The sequence below is a fragment of the Eschrichtius robustus genome, chromosome 9 (genome assembly GCF_028021215.1).
Source record: "Eschrichtius robustus isolate mEscRob2 chromosome 9, mEscRob2.pri, whole genome shotgun sequence".
Taxonomy (NCBI): domain Eukaryota; kingdom Metazoa; phylum Chordata; class Mammalia; order Artiodactyla; family Eschrichtiidae; genus Eschrichtius; species Eschrichtius robustus.
In genome coordinates this window covers 58,950,754-58,959,694 of record NC_090832.1, presented here as the reverse complement: position 1 = coordinate 58,959,694, position 8,941 = coordinate 58,950,754, and the positions used below count along the sequence as shown (strand labels likewise).

Sequence of the window (8,941 nt, the reverse complement as noted above, 5' to 3'; positions counted from 1 at the left end):
CATGTTTATCTACCAGAGGAAGTAGAATAGATACCGTGTTCGGATTTACATTCTTTTACAGCCCAAAGAAAGAGAAAAAATTTCTACTGCCTTAGCAGTTTGAAAGCAAGTGAAGCAAGCTTTTTACTTCCCAAAGCATTCTTCTTGTTTAGAACACGATGCAATTCAAATTCACTTGCCAGAATATAAAATCAGATCATTTAAGAGGTAGGGGGGTGTAGGGAATAATTCAAGGAAAAAAGACCGAAGGAAGCCATGTGTCATTAATTCAGTTATAAATTATTAGCCAAAAGCAGCCTCTCAGCATTTGTATTTGATGAACAAAAATTGATTGCTTCAAGGGCATTTCAGTCCTTTTGATGTTCCCATCTTTTAGCCCACCACAAATCTGAATCCTTAACAGAATGATTATAGCATTATAGTAATCCGGAGAGCCAATACTAAAGGATTTGCAAGAGCAACGGAGATCAATAGTTTGAAAAAAGAATGTCTTTTTGAATTGACAGCGCTGTCTCGCCTGATCGTGAACCTGAACAAAATAAGTGGGGGCTAAGTACACAAGCAATCGCACAGGCCGCACCGAAGGGCTGGAGGAGCCCAGACTCGCTGGCTTGAATAGGCCTGCGTGCTGAATATTTCTAAAGGATTAAACGCTAACTAATGGCAACCCAAAGATATTTTGCAAACAATCAGCTTCTCCCCAAAATAGTTAAGATAATACATTATGGGTCTTGGTTTGGTATTCAAAAGACTGGCTTCAGCGACAGGTTCAACATTTGCTTTTGCATAACGTTTGAGATTATGGGAAATTGGATTAGAGGTAACGTTGTCTTAATGGCTATCTCCTTTGGGCCACTTTGAAATAGAGAATCCCCCGCAGCATTTCAGGATGGACTGGAGAGAACCATGCCCTTAACACATAATATATTAGAAAACCCAATGGGCCAGAATTGTTTAAAGACACAATTGCCCACGTCTATGGGATTTCCAAGTTGTAACATCATTTGATACCTCAAAAGACAGCGAAAGGCAGCTGACTGTTAAAGGCTCCTTGAACAATTCAGGGATTAGCATAAAATTATACATAAAGGAGAGTAAGTACAGCCGTGGCACTTGCCCACCACAGTAGGGGCATTGTTAGGAAACGCAAATGGACTCAGTGAAAGTGTGAAGGCATCTTAACATTGTCTGAGGACCTGCATGTTTTAACATTGATGTATATATTTTCCAGTTCTTTGTTTCCTCAACAAGAGGCCAGCTTAGTCCACTGGAGTGAGGCGTCAGGAGACTTCAGATGGCACACATCTGGAGAACATCCCATGGAAAATTGTGAATGGCTAAGTAATCTCTTTCAGTACCAAGACAAGGAGTGGTAATTTATGGTTTAACAGACTACAAAACCTGCCATTAATTCTAACATAACAAACTTTAAACCAAATGATTTGGAAGAGTGAAATATACAGCAGCAATTAACAGAAGGAAAGCAACTCTTCCGGATGACACGAGTTTCACAGTCTTTCAAAGGCAAAAAAACTTTTCTCCAACAGAGCTTACGTTTTCGGCCACTACATGGAATAGCTTTGCTGGCATTACACTGCTAGGATGGCGTTGATCCCCACATTTCTGGCGTCTAAAAGAGTGGCTCAAATTAAAAGCATGTTAAAGTCACAATCCCTGAGAGTTGTGCTGGAGCAGATTAAACATTTTATTTGCAGGCTATGCATGATAACATGTGATCCCTAAAGTTAACCTTTTTCTCAAGCTGTTTAAAATGTTTTGTAGCTGTTCTTGTCTAAACGAATCAAAAGAAGGATAAGCAGGAACTGGCATAAATAATAAAAGGGGGCAGCCTTAAAAGGGGCCTTAAAAGGGGGCAGCAAAATTGATAGCTCTACAAATGGCAGCCACCTGTACCAGGAAAACTCAAAGAAAGAGAATAAGTATTTGAAGAGAAAGAATAATTGGAGATGTGACAGCAAAGAATAGAAATCACTCCCCAGGAGGTGTTTAAAAAGCTCTTCTCTCTCCTACTTAATCACTGTTCCCTTAAGCTCATAAATTAAAATGCAGTGCGTATGTTATATGCATTATAAGTATGAATAGTCATGTAATCTAAAGCATCTTAGCTTTGCCCAGCTTGTTTTCATACTGCCAGAGTCAATTCCATTAATGATATAAGAACAACAGAATCTTACAGTGAACTGTTCTCCATCACATTCTCTTATACTTTTATTAAATTATCATACTGATGATCTGTTACTTAAGGCCTGAACAAAATTTTGATTTCCCCAACTAATAAAGATTTACCATTCTTTCCTTTAGCAAAAGTACAACAGATATTTCACTAAATTTGAAAGAAACTTGTAAAAGAGTAAAGCACTTGCTGGCAATTTATCCCCAAGAGTTAAAATGGTGCCACGTGAGGTAGCCAGTTCAGTTATAACATTGATACATTAAAATAAATGTTTTAAAGGAGGCTATTGTGGAAAAAGAGATGTGCAGTTTCCTAACTGTTGAAAAAATAACATTGAATTCTATCTCTTCAGCAAATTAGTAATTCAATTCAACCAATATGATTGGCATGAACTGGCCCTGTCAGAGAGATCCCAAGATGAATAAGACACTTCACTTCAAGGGTTTTGTAATATAATCGGGATAGTCTATGTGCCATTCGTACTGTTTTTTCATTTGTGCCAATGTCACCTAAAATCTGGTATTGTTAAAAAAAAAAAAAACCCTATATTTCCAAAGGGATTTGGCCATCGTTTATAAATGAAAGAACTGTATGTAAGCAATAAGAAAGCAGGGCAAGCCACACCATGCCAGGCAACACCAACTTTCCCCAAATACTTCCCTTAGGACAATACATCCAAAATATGTTCCATGGAACACTTGTCTCAAAAGATGTTCTCTACAGAAGAAGGATTCCATGGTCAAATACTTTAAGAATGACTGCAACTATACACCAATTGGAGAATCACAATGGGTAGCATTGTATAAAATCTTTTCATAAACCTTTAATAAGGAACTGAACTGTGTTTAAATTTCAGTATTTCACAGCATATGTGTACGTGGAACCCCTTAATTCATTACTCTCGTTAACATAACTGAAAACAAGGAATACACTTTGGGAAGCTCTGCTGAGGGCCACCCTCCGGCACCAAGTCCTGGGCTGGACCAAAATGGGGATGTTTCTGCTCTGAGACTCAACTTCCACTGATACCGGAAGCATTACACAGTTTCTTTCTTAAACACGAGTTAGCATTAACTATTACAAATATTCTTTAGGCACCTTTAAAATTAAAACTGGGTTAGAAATAAATGGATTTAATTAACAATCATGTCAAACTTTCAGCACAATTATAAAATTAGACTGTTCCAAATTTACATAACTAAACCAGAAATGTTCTGTGTTCCAAGAGCTTAAAAAAAATTAACTGTTTGAAAAACACATGGATACCAAGTTCTGCTGCACAAAAAACAAATAGCAATAGAACGACAGAGGTCATAGGTGAGTGATGGGGGCCCGCGGGTGGATGGCAATGGACTTATGAACTTCATGTCAAATCATCACGGAACCAAGAGTCTTTAAGGTTGCTACTCAGGTACCTTAAGTAAAAACAGAGAATTATGTAGGCAGAGAATTCTTCATGAAATTGAAGGGCAAGAATGCAGCTGGGTCTGCCAAGCCCCCAGGAATCCTATAGGTCAGCTCCCTTTAAATCTCTCTGAATCATATCTTGGCTTCTCTCATCTGCTCCATTCTTTTCTCTGGCTGCAGACAGGCTTTCTGTACTTCTCTGCACCAATGGCCCAACATGACAGCCCTACAGCTTCCAGATTTCCATATGACAGTACCAGCCACATGCAGCAACTAGAGGTCTCAGTCCCAAAGCCAAATTATTGGGAGAAAGAATGTGATTGGTTCATTTCAGGACAGGTATCCTGACAGCCGTGACTAAAGAGACAGGTAACAGCATATAAATATGGGACTGCCAAGCACCCACCTTGTGGAGCTGAGAGGCAGTTCCCAGGGAGCCATAGATAGCACAGGGGTTAAGAGGACTCTTCAAAAGTATCCACTGCTAAAAAAAAAAAAAAAAAAAAAAAAGTATCCACTGCTGATACTGTGACTATGGTGTAGCAATTTGTGTCCTGAGAAAACAGACAGGCTTTACAGTCCCACAGATATAGGAAGATTGGAAAATGCCAAAACTAACACTAATAATGGAAAGGCCCAAGGAGCAAATTAATAGAGCAGAACTGCAGTGGTTTATAGAATATCAGAATCTCACTTCAGAGGAGGCGATGTAATGAGAGTCCTTTTCCCCTCTTGTCTGACTACAAGAACTAATTTTTTAATAAGGACAACACCTTGAAGACGATCTTTTAGATATGGTCCCACTTAATAATTGTTAACATTTTCTGAGACACTATTCTAGGTTTTTTAAGTGAAATAATTCAATTAATAGTCTGGACAACCCTACAATTCGGTACTAGTTTCATCCTCACTTTACAAACTATGATATGAAACTGAGGCTCAGAAAGGTTAAGTAAATTTTCAAAGGTCACAGAGCTAGTAAATGGCAGAGCCAGCTTTTCAACCAAAGGCGTCACGGTGCACCCTCAGAGTAGTCAGTCTGTCCAATCCAGAGTCCAGGAGAGAGGGAAACTGGTGTGCCCAGACCCAAGTGACCCAGCACCACCTCGACGGTAGTCTAGATATGACCCACCTTTCTCATGAGATAAAATAAATATATTCCAATTTAAAAATGCAATTTAAATCAGTGTGCTAACAAAGGCTAGGGATCACACAAAATTTACTAGCAACCAAGACTAAAAATTATTGCCTCAGAAGGCAGTCAGGCACACATCCTGTATACCATATGTAGAGAGACACTCAATCCACAGGTCCCGGGAATTAAATTATTTCCTTAGTTCATAGGAATTGAGGAAGAAATTAAAGGAGTTCGTGTTGGGGTAAAAAAGCTTTCTAACCAGGTTTGTTCGCTGGAGTTAAAGGACAGTTAATTTTTAAATATGTGCACTTAAGAACAGCGTTTGATCTGCCAACAAGTAAACCAAGAGTTTTCAATAAAATGGAAAAAGTTTTAAAGTCTGGAAGTGATATAAAATTGTCATGAAAAATAAAATGTTTCAGTTGTGTGATAGCAGCTTGGTGCCAAGTCTGATAGACACTGTAGGAGCCAGAGATTTTCCAAACCAGGGGCATATGGTTGAGAATTGTTCTGTACACCAGTCAGGTCTGGTATGGTACCCGCCTTTTAGGAATCAGCAGTTAGGAGATACTCGATTGTCAGTTTTCTTCTAGCTTCAGTTGGAAAGGAGAGAGGGGTACGAGGAAAGTTCTCCCTGTTTTTCATAGTCATGGTTGCAACCTCTGGACACACTGCCAGGTGACCTGGGTGTGCTCGCTTACCGTTGGCCTTATGTTGTTCTCAAGCAAGGCCGATGTTGTCAATCAATACAATAATTTTCAAAGAGGTGAGTTTGCTCTTAACTCGACAGTCCTGTTGATGGAACCATGAAGGCAACGAAAGTTTCAACGGCTGGGGCGGGGGCAAAAAAGTTGCACGATTAAGAGAAACTAAAGTTGGAAACAAATTCAAGGCGAGTTCCGTAGGACTGAACAGGAGCACATCAGGTAAGAGCAGAAACCTGAATATGATTACCACAGGCTTCCTAAGGAAAGAGCCTGACTGGAATATGAGGATGCACAGTGCACCGTGGGAAGCCTTAAATGCAATTTTCCTCTCTGGTCCCCAGCAAATGAACCTCAGCTTCAACCCCAGAGACCACAGCTAAGTACCCTGAAAAGCTCCACTTCAAGACGAGAAGGAATATGAATTAGAGAAACTCAGAGTTCATTGAGTATAAACTATTCACATCCTTATTAGAAATGAAATGTCCCGGTTAATAAAATTAAGTCCAGTTACCATATAGACGTTATACATATGGGTCATTAGTTTCCAAATATAGGAACGCAAAACGTTACGCTCACTGCGTTACATGAATAAACTTATCTGCCCCTCAGTGGTGTGGGAGGTCCTGGAGGATCTCATTCTGCTTCAGGCACAACATCATTTACCACCATTTATCATTCAGCTAAAGATGTGTGAAACTGCTAGTTAACACAATTCCCTTCGACGGTCTGTCAGATTAAAAACCAGCTCTCCATTCTCCAGTAGGTCTATGTCTTTATTCCCGTCTTACCACTAGGTTCTTCATGACCTTTTTTTTTTTCCTTAGATTCCATATATATGTGTTAGCATACTGTATTTGTTTTTTTCTTTCTGACTTACTTCATTCTGTATGACAGACTCTAAGCAATTATACTCCAATAAAGATGTTAAAAAAAAAAAAGCTAAAAAAAACAAAAAACAAACCAGCTCTCCCTGTTTGCGATGTGTCCTCTCTGTAAATTAATATATTATAACTGGAGTCAAAACCACATCTAATATTGACATTGCCATATGATTAGGCAAAGGTCCATTACGTGTTCAGGAGCTCCGGGTTTCAGCCTTGTACAGACAATGTGCACAGTAACTAGGTCCACATTCCCTCCCCCGCTCACCCCTCTCTCCCCCTTCCTCTTCTCCAGGAACCCTTTGAGGACCTTCCCATTTTACCCCTTTTTCACTTGGCCTGCTTTCCTTATTCCGCCTTTCTTATGTCCCTCTGGATTGCGGCGTATCTTCTCCGAAGTTGAATGTAAAAATCAGTTCAGAGAGAGTTGTTTGATAGAATTTGATAGCACTACTACTGGAAAGACCTGGGGGTGGGGGATGATTTAATGCTTTGCAGAAAAAATCATCCTTCTCTACCAGCAGAAAGCACAACCCATTAGCATTCCAAACAGACTGTTCAAAGCTTTCAAATGACGAGGCTGAGCTGGTCTTGCTCTCTCCCCAGGCACACACATCCCAGGGGTGCCTCCGACCTGGAGCCTCCACACGCGGCTGGCACAGCATCTGGGATTTTATCACCACTGCAGAGAGTGAGTCTGGACGGACCCACTGCTGGTTACTCCAAATTTTTTTCGTGACTGAATGGCTTGATATGCATTAACTCGCATGGTATTCTTTGTAGTTGATTTTTGCAGATATTTGCTCTTTCGACACATTTGTATTACAAAGAGGACCATATGGCCCCCAAAAAACTATTTCTATACGTATAGGTTCCAGAGTTTTCAGATCTTTTTGTTTCTAATTTAGGTTTAAAAAAAAACCTTTTTTTTTTTTTTTTTTTTTTTTACACTTTAAAAGTGGTTCTTCTACAGGGAACCCATATAGTCATACTTAAAATTCCTTAAGGTCAATGAAGTTTGAGTGTGTACATTTTACTTAGGAGATAGAAAAATAATGTTCTTCAGGATGCTCCAGCAAACAAGAAATACAAAGAATGGATTCCCATGAAACAAAAATGTAGTGGGTTACCAGACCCATCTTGCCACTTATCTGGCATTTCTCCTAGCCCCCGCCCACCCAAACTCACACGGACCACCTCCACCATCACCACTAGGATTGTGGCCATTGGGACTCACAGGCCATACTCCTTTGACCGTTGGAATGCACAGAGTAACATGGGTGATGTGGAACTAATGGGAATAAAAAGTAATCCTGCCAAATCAAAAACAGAAAAGTGGGTGGACCTGTTGTGTTATGTCTCAGTTGAAGTATCCTGGCCCAGCTGGGGAAGAAAACCGTAAAGATGATACCTATCTATTTACATTGTTTCAAGTGCTGAAATGAGTACCCGGTGACCTAAGGACAGAGATTTTCAGCTATGAAAATTATAGTTACTTATAGCTACTTATCACAAGATTATTTTATGATGATTAGAGCAAAAACAGTTGAAGCAAACTTCACCCCATGATTTACTTCTATAATACAAAAACAGTTATAATAAATGTTATATTTCATAGGAAAATATCAAAACAAAATGGTTAAGTGCATGACTTCAAGGTCATTCTGCCCTGCTTTCAATGCTGGTTCTGTCACTCATTAGCTCATGACCTTGGTCTAGTAACTTATCCTCTCTAAGCTTCAGTCCTTGCATTTAGTTAATATTGAACAGATGTTAGCTACTCTTACTATTTTGAGTCATTTCTATGTTAGTAAAGAAACATTCATACTGTTTTAGTCAGGGTAAGCAATGTTAGCTTGTATAACAAACAACTCCAAAATTTCAGTGAGCTTAGTTCAACAAGAGTGTTTTCTGTTCACGTTACAGGATGAGGTGTAAGGGTAGTACTTTTATTCTTTCAAATCATTTTAATAACCTGGCAGTGATTCAAAGTATGAAAAGAAGATTTAAACTTCTTCCCTTTAAACAGGATGCTATTACGATTGCCTCACAACAAGCATGATCAAAGGCAATGATGAGACCGGATTCCAAAGAGCAAGGGTCGTAGGAAGGCTTCAGGGCCCACAGATTGAAGAGCTTGGTTTCAGAAAGTCTCTTAAGGGCTAGAAGGCAGCAAAAGAGACATGAAATTTTAAGACATCCTCAGAGAATGGGGCGCGGTTGCTGGGTCATGAGCACCTTGAAGCGTTTATTGATGGTGATTTGGTGTCGAGAATATTTGTCATCTGGGGAGAAGTGAACGGGATGGGTGGAGCAGGTCTGTTGTCCCATAGGGTCAAGTTTCTTCACCTTATAGACCCGGTCCCCCTGCTCTTTGAGGTAATACTGGAAAAACATGACCACACCGAAGTCAGAGGTTCCAATTCCGCCCACAGCTGCCTCTAACTGACCAATGTAAGGGTAGTTCTGCTCACCAGTGTGGGACCCAGACTCCTCCTGTCTAGTACCTTCTCCATATTCTATGGCCTTGGAATCCATCCCTGGATCTTCTCCATCCAGCCTACAGAAAGGAAGCTCAAGAGAGTGCAGAAGTAGCCTGCATCACTTCCGCCAC

At 40.0% G+C, this 8,941-nt stretch overlaps 1 pseudogene; it reads right to left on the bottom strand.

The window, feature by feature from the left end:
- Positions 1-8,529: 8,529 nt before the first annotated feature.
- LOC137769711 (H/ACA ribonucleoprotein complex subunit 3 pseudogene) lies at positions 8,530-8,724 on the bottom strand (annotated as a pseudogene).
- Between the last annotated feature and the right edge of the window lie 217 nt (positions 8,725-8,941).